Below are 12,543 nucleotides of genomic sequence, written 5' to 3'. Positions count from 1 at the left end.
TGCTGGAAAAATATTCTTCTGTAATAAACAATCTCTTCAAAAACATGCATTTGTTCTCTTTTAGTTACTATTTTTCCTTGTCATTTATGTTACTAGATAAGACTCATCAAATTCATTTCATGACCATGCATCTAATAGGCAAAGTAATAAAAATGAGGATGCGCATGAACAAAGAGGTTTGCAGATAACGGTGGAATATGTTTGCATTATATTTATTAAAACTATTATAAAACTAAGCATTTCAATGCCCTCTTACTAAGACATATTACAGTATTGGCAGATACTGATATTTAGGGCTGTCAAACGATTAATCGCAATTAATCGCATCCAAAATGAAAGTTTGTGTTTACATAATATGTGTGGGTGCACTGTGTATAATTATTTTATATATATATAAACACACACACATGCTTGTATATATTTAAGAAATATTTTCATGTATATGCTAGATTTATATATAATTTTTATTATATATAAATATAAATATTTTATATACAAATGATATTTTTCTTAAATATACATGCGTGTGTTTATATATATATATATATATATATATATATATATATATATATATATATATATATATATATATATATTACCCACAATATATTATGTAAACACAAACTTTAATTTTGGATGCGATTAATCGCGATTAATCGTTTTACAGCCCTAAGTAAGCATCCGCTTTAATGTTATGAAGATCTCATTGATTTGCATTACAAGCATCAGAATCTAAATATCAACATCTGCACAAAATTTTTTTTTTATTTTTTTTTTATTTTTTTAAAAATAAAATCAAACAGTTTCCCCTCCATATTATCACTATATCAGACAATATGAGCTATAAAAGCCAGATATGAAACTCAACAAAAAACACAGGCAGTACAAAGTTTGTTTTTAGAGTTTTTTTTTGTTTTATTTCATTTTTAAGATTTTGTCAAATGGAAACTGTTATAAACTGTTCCATTTAAAAAGACTGTTACTTATGTCAGTTTAACGTGTACGTATATATACACACATAAAATAAACGAAAATTTTAAAAATGATAGTGAACACTTGAGGAATGGTGTTCTGGGATGAAAATTAATGAAGTTGATTTATCTGCACCGGCTGTGTCTAAATATAAGATCCATCAGCCCAGAGCTTGCCGTGAACACACCCTCTTCCAAGAACTCACTTTCCCTAAACTCATCATTTCCAGAGCAACACACACACACCTCCAGCAACACCGCCGGCGCTGTGCCATTCAGGGGATAATAAACAGCCAATATATCCATGAAGAAATGCATCTCCGTCTCCATCTGTGAGTACTGGCCTCGGGGACTGGAGGGCATGTCCTTCTAACTGGTTTACTGGGAGGTGAATGTGCGGATAATTCCCAGTGAATGCCTCAGACTGACAGTCATTGATTGAACCCGCGGACTCCCATCATCACTCCCCGAGTCCGTCTTCAGTCTGCATTCACACTCGCTCTGGATCTGAATCTCGTGCAGCTCTCTTGTGCCATCAGCTTTGACATTAGTGGCATGATGTGTTTACCACGAGATCTGGGTAATGACTCTGGGCAAGACGTTATAGTTCCACTGTGGTATTAAAGTAAGATCCCTTAAGATTTACGACCAAAACTGTGCAAACTGCTGTTCTGAAGCGGGCGATTCATGAGAAGTATAGGGATTACACATCACAGTTATTAAGACGGAGAACGCTCATTCCTACTGAAACTATGGAATTCATATCCTGTGAATGATTAAAAGTTAAAACGGCTTGCCATACAATTCAGGATTTTTTTTGCATTATTTAAAGTCACAATTGGCCCATCCTGCGATGAGACGACTCGACGTCGATGATGTTATAGCCTACACTGTAAAAATTATTATGCTATATCTAATCAATAAAATTGCGGCAATAGATTACAAGCAAAATTAGTTAAATTTAACAAGTAATAATGAATCAAATTATTCCTTAAAAGTTAACCATTTAAAATGTTTACACCAATAAAACAAACAAAAATATCTGAATAACAGACAGACGTCAAAGATTAATTAAGAACTCTTCATTTTATATTGCCAACATTGAAGACACCTGATGTTAACAAGCAGAATCACTGAAGGAGAAAACCGTCATTTTTAAACAAACCGAAAACAAACACTGATCACCATAATGGTGACTTAAAACAAAAAGGTTTTACTCATTGTAATATGATTAATTATTACTCAATTCTAATGTGTTAAATTGAATTAATAATATTGCTTGTAATCTGTTGCCACAATTTTTTGATTAAATAAAGCGCATTCATTACCCTAAATTAATACATGATTAACTAACTGTATTTGTCTATGTACATTTATTGTGTAAAGCTGCTTTGAAACAATATGTATTGTGAAAAGCGTTATACAAATAAAATCTGATTTCTTTCTCCGAATTGCTTGTTTTGACTTTGTGACACACAGTTGACAATATAACACAAAATTCTGACTTTATATCTTGCAAAACTGAGAAATAAAGTCAGAATTGCGAGATGTAAACTCGCAATTGTGAGATAGAAAGTGTCTATTACACCAAGGCTACAGTAACTCCGCCCACCAGTGTGTGATTGGTCCAGACAGAGTGACAGAGGAAACCTGTCTGATAACAGCAGTGCTGTGGAGAGAAAAGCTCTCTCCCAACTCATTCTTCTCCCATCGCATATCATCCCACAGAGGCGTTTATCTGAAGTAAAAAAATTAAGAAAATATTTGAAAGTGGAAATAAAGTGCATGACAGGTATTTAATAGTAGGAATAAAGTGTTTATCGAGTCGGGTTAGGGGTCGCCAAGGCTTTATTGTCCCAATAAAGCAGCATGGCTTTAATAAATATAATCATTTACTCATTATGTTGTTATTATTTCATAGTTTTATAATACAGTGCCACTATTTGCACTAAATAGCATCAAACTACTACAGAATTTACTAAAAATACTGCAGCTTTCTTAGAGCACAAAGCCTTTGCCTGTGAAAATAATCTTTCATAATAAACGACCCTCCAAAAACATGCAATTGTTCTCTTCTATTAGTTGATTTTTTCCTTGTCATTTATATTTGGTTATTTTAAAGACTCATCAAATTAATTTCATGACCACACATCTAATAGTAAGTTGAAAATGAGGATATGCATGAACGAAGAGGTTTACAGATATTACAACGACATTACTTCTGGCACAGTATGACTGATTCAATGCGAGTTTATTAAAACGATTCATTGCTCATAAGAGTCATTTGTTAGTGAATCGAACTTCACAGTCGCGACTCGCGTCGCGCTCTCGGATTGGCTTTGCTTTCAGCTCGTGTCGCATCGAGTCTGGCCTGAACTATGTACATATGAAATTGAAACCCAGTAACGAACACCAACAACAGACTGTAATTTCCATCTTTCTGACATGGCATCCACTCGACCCCATGTAAACCGCTGCGATTTACTTTTCTTCAGGTAAGCTAGTCAACCGAGTTTCATTTGCTTTCACACTAACGTTAACCACAAAACAAACCAACACCAAACTAACGCTAAATGGATATTTTTCTTTACAAAAACGGATTGCTTCGCTTCAGAAGGCCTTTATTAACCCCTGGAGTCTTCCAAATATCAATGGGAATCATTCACGCCCATTATAAAGCTGGAAAGAGCCAGGATATGTTCGTGCTGGGCAACGATTAATCGCATCCAAAATAAAAGTTTGTGTTGTTTACATAATATGTGTGTGCGTGCTGTGTATAATTATTTTGTATATAAATACAAACACATGCATGTATATATTTAAGAAATATGTGCATGTGTATACTGTGTATATTCATACATTATCTATATAAATATATATTTTTTTATATAAACAACACATTTTTCTTAAACACATGCATGTGTGTGTGTGTATATACCAATGAATTATACACAGCGCACACACATATATTTTATAAACACAAACCTTTATTTTGAATGCGATTAATCGTTGCCCAGGCCTATTTTTAATAAAACTCTGAATGTGTGTTGGCTGATAGAAGCGAGTCATATAAAGCTCTGGTAAAGAATGCTTTCTAATGCGGATAATCCTATTTGGGAAATGCAATAGTGTGTTTTGTTTTCGCTGTTGGAGTAAATGGGAAAGCAAAAATGCTATTTGCCACAGTCTGTCATTAATCTCCATTGAAGTTTACCCTGTTATAGTTTATATTCCACATTCCAAACCGGTAAATGTGAAAATGGTGCATATGGTGCTCTATATATCAAGAGATATTTGAGTGAAGCGCTGGCTGATTGTAACCACAGAAACGGCTCATGAAGACGGAGATGTGGAGGACCTGTGCCCTGCGGGATCTGGAGCGTGTTGTTGACCGAGGCCGGACACACTGTTCAGAAGCTTGTTTGTTTTTCCCACTTGTATGTGTAGGACATACAGTATACGGCGGTCTGTGTGTGTGTGTGTGTGTGTGTCGGGGGCCGTCGACTCTCTCTCTGCTCGGAGAATGTAAACAGAAGAGCCAAACACGTGAGCAGAGATTCTGTGCAGAATTATGATAAACAATATTATCGATCACAGGCATTCACAAGCTTCATTTCTAGACTCTTGAAAATAAAGGTTCCAGAAGGGTGTTCTGTGTTCATCACAGCTAATAAAAACCTTGCTTTTAAAGGGTTAGTTCACCCTTAAATGAAAATGATGTCATTAACGTCTCGCCCTCACGTCGCTCCAAGCCCGTCAGACCTCCATTCATCTCCAGAACACAGTTTAGGATATATCAGATTTATGTCCCCAGAACGTGTATGTGAAGTTTCAGCTCAAAATACCCAACAGATCATTTTTATAGCATGTTTAAATTGTAATTTTATTGGGGGCTCAGAAAACGCGCTGTGTGAGTGTGTCCCCTTTAAATGCAAATGAGCTGCTGCTGCCGGCACAGGGGGCGGAGCTTCACGAGTTCGCGCTCATTCTCTCAGGACAATTTCTTCAGAAACTCTCGGTAACGGTGTTCATTTCCAGTCGGACAATAATGCCTACAGAGTCAGAGTGCTGTATAGAGATGGAACAGGTATAGTTTAGTAGTTTAATTACGGTTATTATAACGTATTTGTCATCTGATTGTATGTATCCATTATTTATTAATAGCCTACAAGCCTGCTGTTTCGGACCAGGTCTGAATGATGATCAAACATATACTGAGTTTATTGTACATCACAAAAGATGAAGCGTCAGTTTTACTTCAGAAAATCACCGTAAGAGCCGAGTAAACACAGTAACGTTATATTGAGGGAGTTGAGGGAGCGACGTTAGTCAAGAAACTGTTCTACTGACGTCATTAAAGAAGGAAGTAGAGGGATGTAGTCCAAACGGGCCGTTCGATATAACTTAGGCTACTTCTGTTAAATAACATATCTCGCTTTGAGCTTTATAATTTTACAGATATTATTTATACTCTAGTCTAACAACAACATTACACACTAACTAAGGTTTGAAACATAGAACGGGACCTTTAAAGGGTAACTAAACCCCTGGTCAGAGCCTGACTCCACCCACTAGCAATATTTGAAAAATGCTGAAAAAATGGGCAGACCCCAGCGGGGCTAGGGGGCGTGCACCTGAGACCCGCCGTGAGTGACAGCTGCTGTCAGACTCTAAAATAGAGCGAGACTAGTCTGGAGTGACTCAATAGCTGCCTTTGCAACAGAGCGGCCATTTGAAGTCGAGGACTTTTCTCCCTCACCTTCACCTTCACCTGAAGTGGATGAGGGTGAATTGTATGTATACACAGGGCCAAATCCATTCGAGCTGCTGGCTCAAACTGCGGTCTTAACTCCCGCATCGCGACCGGCATCTGATGAGTTATGTCGTCGAGTTGATCTCAATAGCGCACGCTATTGATATTATGCCGCTAAATGAAAAAATCCAGCAAAATGCACCGGCTCGTTTGTCGACCCTAGAGGATTAACTTTATCCTAACCATAAATTGTGATTAAAATATCCATGATCACTCACATCAAGACGCCGCTGCGGTGGAGGAGTCCATGCAGGACGAGCAGTGTTTGGCACTGCGTGTGGAGAAGCCCATGTCCACCTCTATTCCGTTACTATCCTGATCACTGTACTAAACACTGATAAATCTATGCTAACTTGAAGCTATCCTAACTGTACTATGCTACTAGCTACACAAAATAATCTAAATTATCTATATAATGCTATGCTAAATAGATGCAACAATACTCTATCCTGGTCGTTTTCAAAAATAATCTAAATAACTATATAAATGCTATGCTAACTAGATGCTATTATATGCTATAGTATCCTGATCGTTTTCAATATTCATAAATCCAACTCCTGACTCGCTACAGTAGTTTTGACGGAACCAGATGCTTTTATACCAGGGGCTGCCAAGGGCGTGGTGAGCTCGCACCAAGGGTGTGACAGAGTGCGTCTGAGAGTTCGCTACGTCAGCAAGTACCCCTACTGCAGGAGCTTTCCGTTTAACCTGAAGAGGGCAGCACTCAGACGTTTTTACACCATATATTTGAAAATCAAAACACTTTATACTCAATTGTCAAAAAATGTACTCGAATCAATGAACAGCATTTATGAAGCTCCATTCTTACAGATCATTAACTAAAAAAAGTTGTTTTGGTGTTTAGTTACCCTTTAAAGGAGTAGTTCACCTTAAAATGAAAATGTCCTGGTAATTTACTCCAATGTCTTCCGAGATATCCATGTCTTTCTTTCCAGTGGAAGAGAAAATACGTTTTTTTGAGGAAAACATTTCTGGATTTTTCTTTGAATAAGGTCTGTGAATAGGTTTAGGTTGAGGAAGAGTCTGATCTAGCCAAACGATTGGTCATTTTCACAAAAATAAATATGTAATATACTTTTTTTAATCGCAGTTGTTGGGACTGAGCTGATCTGCAACGCGCCGGAAATACGTCATCACGCTGAAAGGTCACGCTCGATGAGATTTAAACACGCACGTAAGGACCATTTTAAACAATAAAGAGACACAGACATAAATATGTAATTCAACATACAATACAGTGTGAACTATCGTATTTGTAAACAGTGGGCGGTGCTTTGTTAAAGCTTCTTGATGGAAACGACAATTTTTAAGAGTGTAAAGAAATTGAAGCCATTATCTGTCGGACACGAATCTGTCATTAGTGTGGTGTTATGATCACTGTTAGTGTTATGATAACCAGCACGCCTCTTCTGTCGGCTCACCTGCAGCTCAAATCACACACACACACATCGCATTTTAATGACTTTACGGGCCACACTATTTATGCATCTATTATGTAACCTATTTACATTTCCCAGATACCACCTGTCCAGAGAGGCAAACACACTTTAACCCATTTACAGCGGCCCGTAAACACTCGAGACAGATTCCCCCCAACAGAGGCCTGTGTTTACAAGCGTTGAGAACGCTGAAACCTCGAGGAAATTAGGCACCACTTCTTTAAAAAAGAAGAGCCAACAGTATTGGTAATGGTAACACACAATACCAGGATTATTATGCAACTAGATTCAGAAGTGAGGAGAAATGCATTATTATTATTATTATTAAAATACATGGCAGAGAGGGCATCACAGAGAGTTTTCTGTTTATTGGCAGAACGAAACGGAGAGATGCAGAGATGTCCCTGTGGTGAGAAATCCGTCTGTTTACACGTGATGCTCTTCCTCGGAAGACTTGAAGAACTGCAGGACGGTTTCTTTACGCAAGCGTCAGCAAACAAACAGCAGGAAATCTCCTCTCAGCGTTCCTGAGGTACTGTGTGTCCCGTTTAGAGCGGTCCAAGTGCTCTCCTTCTGTAATCGTTCTTGCTCAAGCTTTAGATCGTCATGTCGATGAGCGTCAGATCATGAGCTTCTGCTGATCAGACTTTATTACCGTGATTTGATCACTTAAAGGGAAATCAAAAAATTGACGGTTCCAGAAATAATCTTTCAGAAGTTCTTAAAAGAGTATATTTTTACATTTTAATAATCTGAAAAACCTTTAGAGCAATGGAAAGATTCTTCATGGAACCATTGATGCCAATAAAGAGCAAAAGTGTGGGACGTTTCCATCGGACAAACAGTTCTTTAGGTTATTAAAATGTTGTTTTTAAACTTCCCCTGTTAGTCAATAATTGTATCCCTTAAAACAATTACATTTTAAAGCTTTTTTTCTTTGAAAAAAAAATTGTTCATGCCTTAAAGGAGTAGTTCACTTTTGAAAACTTTTGCTGATAATTTACTCACCCGCATGTCATCCAAGATGTCCATGTCTTTCTTTCTTCAGTCGAAAAGAAATTACGGTTTTTCATGAAAACATTCCAGGATTTTCTCCATATAATGGACTTCAATGGGGTCCAAACGGTTCAAGGTCCAAAAGACAGTTTCAGTGCAAACTACAAACTGTTCAAAGGGCTTTAAACGATTTTAACGATGACATTATTTGACTAACTTAAGTTAAAAAAGAATACTTACCCTCCTAACAAAAATATGTTGATATTTTGTGTTGATATGTTGAAAAGTAAGTTTTGAGAATATTCAAGTTACATATGTTGCGATAAAGTTATTTGTGAATGTTGAAAACATCCAATTTTTTAAAAGTTAAATAACATTATTGGTCATGTGAACATTTCATATGATCATACTTTAAACATTATGGAATGTTAGAATGTGGAACGATCCTCAAACGATGATGTATTAATAATTTTTTTGTGTGGATGTTTTGAGAATGTTATTAAAGAGCAGATAACTTAACAAACACTCTATTAATGTAACTGAAGAACATTAGTCTATAACTTGAGCGTTCTGTTATCTGGGCTGTTAGTGTTTAATGTCCGGCTTCCTGAAGTGTGTGTGTGTGTGTGTTAGTGTTAATGCAGTCATTTATCTCAGTGATGTTGTGTAGAAGAGCATGCCCTGCTCACGATGGGAATTAAAGAGCCTGGAAACGGCCCAACACGCGTGATTTATGAGCGAGTCCAGCTGTTATACGTGCTTCTCCTCACACGCTCCGGCCTGGTGTTCTAGATTCTATATTCTATTCTATATTCTATACTCTATATTCTATATTCTATATTCTATATTCTATATTCTATACTCTATATTCTATATTCTATGCTCTATATTCTATATGCTATGCTCCATATTCTATGCTCCATATTCTAGACTCTATATTCTGTATTCTATACTCTATATTCTTTATTCTAATCTATTTTATATACTCTATATTCTGTATTCTATACTCTATATTCTGTATTCTATACTCTATATTCTTTATTCTAGTCTATATTCTATACTCTATATTCTGTATTCTATACTCTATATTCTATATTCTTTATTCTAGTCTATATTCTATACTCTATGTTCTATACTCTATGTTATACTCTATATTCTATACTCCATATTCTATAATCAATATTCTATACTCTATACTCTTCATTCTATATTACATGCTCTATTCTATATTCTATACCCTATACTCCATATTCTAGACTCTATATTCTGTATTCTATACTCTATATTCTATATTCTTTATTCTATACCCTATATTCTATACTCTATATTCTGTATTCTATACTCTATGTTCCATACTCTATATTCTATACTCCATATTCTATGCTCTATATTCTATACTCCATATTCTATACTCTATATTCTGTAGTCTATATTCTATACTCTATATTCTATACTCTATTCTATATTCTATACTCTATATTCTATACTCTATATTCTGTATTCTATACTCTATGTTCTATACTCTATATTCTATACTCCATATTCTATGCTCTATATTCTATACTCCATATTCTATACTCTATATTCTATACTCTATATTCTGTAGTCTATATTCTATACTCTATATTCTATACTCTATTCTATATTCTATACTCTATATTCTGTATTCTATACTCTATATTCTATATTCCATATTCTATACTTTTTATTCTATACTCTATATTCTATACTCTATAGTCTATACTCTGTTCTCTTTATTCTATATTCCATGCTTTATTTTATATTCTATATTCTATAGACCATTTCACAAGATGTAAACAACACTGGTCCAGAAGCACTTCCTGTTTCAGTTTTTTGACACTACATAAAAGCTGGGATAAAATACAACCAACAGAACATTTAAAACTGAATCAAAAAGTTCAACAAACATCTTTAAGAGGTTTTCTTTACATGTGAAATAAAGAAAACAGTTACAAACTGAAACAGGAAGTGCTTCTGGACCAGTGTTGTTTACATCTTATGAAATGGTCTATACTCTATATTCTGTATTCTATATTCTATACTCTATATTCTGTACTCTATATTCTATATTATATATTCTATACTTTATATTCTATACTCTATATTCTATATTCTTTACTCTATATTCTATACTCAATATTCTATTCTATACTCCATATTCTATACTCTATACTCTAGATTCTATACTCTAGATTCTATACTCCATATTCTAGTCTATACTCTGTACTCTTTATTCTATATTCCATGCTCTATTTTATATTCTATACTCTTTATTCTGTACTCTATTTTCTATATTCCATATTCAATACTCTATATATTTCATATTCTATACTCTATATTCTATATTCTATACTCTATATTCTATATTCCATATTCAATACTCTATATATTTCATATTTTATACTCTATATTCTATATTCTGTATTTCGTGGAAGCATAGATTAAATAAATCATGCTCCACTGAGCTATAGTAACTAAATATTTTTTTGTAAATATTGTTTACAATCTTTAAAGGGATAGTCACTTTGAAATTAATTTTTGATATGTTTAATCTTACCTCAAGGGCATCCAAGATGTAGGTGTCTTTGTTTCCACAGTATTTTCAATTTTGACATTTTTCGGTCAAACCGTTGTTGTCTATCAGTCATACACTGGAGGCTAAGGGGGTCCACCAAAGAGCAGCACAGAGAAGTCCAAATTAAACATGATTTAATGACTCGTAAATGTAAGTACACATTGATGGCCTAAGACACGAAACGAAAACCAACAGTATTTATATCGTTTGAGTGAGTGAACGAACGAGTGAATGAGTGAGTGAGTGAGTGAGGGAGTGAGTGAGTGAATGAGTGAATGAATTAGTGAATAAGTGAGTGTGTGAACGAGTGAGTGAGTAAATGAGTGTGTGTGTGAGTGAGTGAATGCGTGTGTGTGTGTGTGTGTGTGTCCTCATTGTTCAGGTCTAGCTGGTATTGGAGAGATGTAACGCTCAGTTGTGTGTGTTTATGATCTCTTCTCTTGTATATGTGTGTGTCCTCTTGACCCTGCGGGAGAGATCATGAGAACTCTTCAGTCTCAGACTGTCAGACGCACCAGTTTCATGATCATCTCACACACACACACACACACCCTCATCACTACACACACGATCTAACCCTCATCACTACACGAGTGGGACAGTTCGCTCATTAAACCTTCGTTATGTTTAAGAGATCATCGTTTAGCAGCGTGTAAATCCGAGAGTCTCATCTTCTTTATGATGAAGTGATGAAGAAATGCTTTCTTTATTTCTGTTCTAAGATGCTGGTGTTTTAATATCTGCGTAATGAAAAACAGCTAAATGCTGGAGTGGGAGATGTGAATGTTTATTTTTTATACCAGTCAATTAATTCCCATTTTGTTAATGCATCATGATTGAGAACATCAGCTGGTGTGTGTTAAAGCTGATCACACACACACACACACACACACAGGACTCGCTCTTTATGACTGTCGCCGGTTATATATTAGCTTTATTTGACACACACACACACACACACACACACACACAAGCCTTTACATGATCAGTCCCTCATAATATTGATTTATCGTGATAGAAGTAAATTAGCCGGTTTTTATTGGCACTCTTATAAAGAATATGCGATTACTGTTTAATGACGCTCATAAATGTGACGTTTATATGACGACCGGAAGCTTATTTAACTCATAACTTCAGTCAACAAGCTCAGCTTCACCAGTTCTGTGTGTATTTATTTTATTTGTGTCGTGTAAAGAGAAGCTCTAATAAAAGTGCTATATAAAATAAAGTTTATTAATATTATTAGTTATCGCAAAAGTCTTTCTTCAATATATGGCAGGTTTATCATTTTATTTACATCAAATTTGCAACTTTATTGCTGCTAATGCTTTAAGTTAGGGAATTTTTGTTTCGTTTAATTTTTATGTCATTTAATAATTACACAAATCTCCCATATTTTAGTATCAGCTTAAAATTCAAATATCATAAAAAAAGAATAAGAAACAAACCTACATCTTATATAATATAGTTTCATCCCTTGAATGTTTTCTGAAGATTAAGCAACTTTTTTTGGTTAGTGAATTTCAGATTAAATAATAAATACATTAATATAATAATAAATATTAATCTGTTAAATGAGTAAATATTGACTTCCTTTTCAGACCCTATTGCCCTATTCATTTATTTTTTTATTATTGTTGTTATAAATCCATTAGGGCTGTCAAACGATTAATCAGATCCAAAAGTTTGTGTTTACATAATATATGT

The sequence above is a fragment of the Pimephales promelas genome, chromosome 17 (assembly GCF_988280905.1).
Source record: "Pimephales promelas chromosome 17, fPimPro1.hap1.1, whole genome shotgun sequence".
Classification (NCBI taxonomy): Eukaryota; Metazoa; Chordata; class Actinopteri; order Cypriniformes; family Leuciscidae; genus Pimephales; species Pimephales promelas.
Note: the sequence above shows the minus strand (reverse complement) of the source record.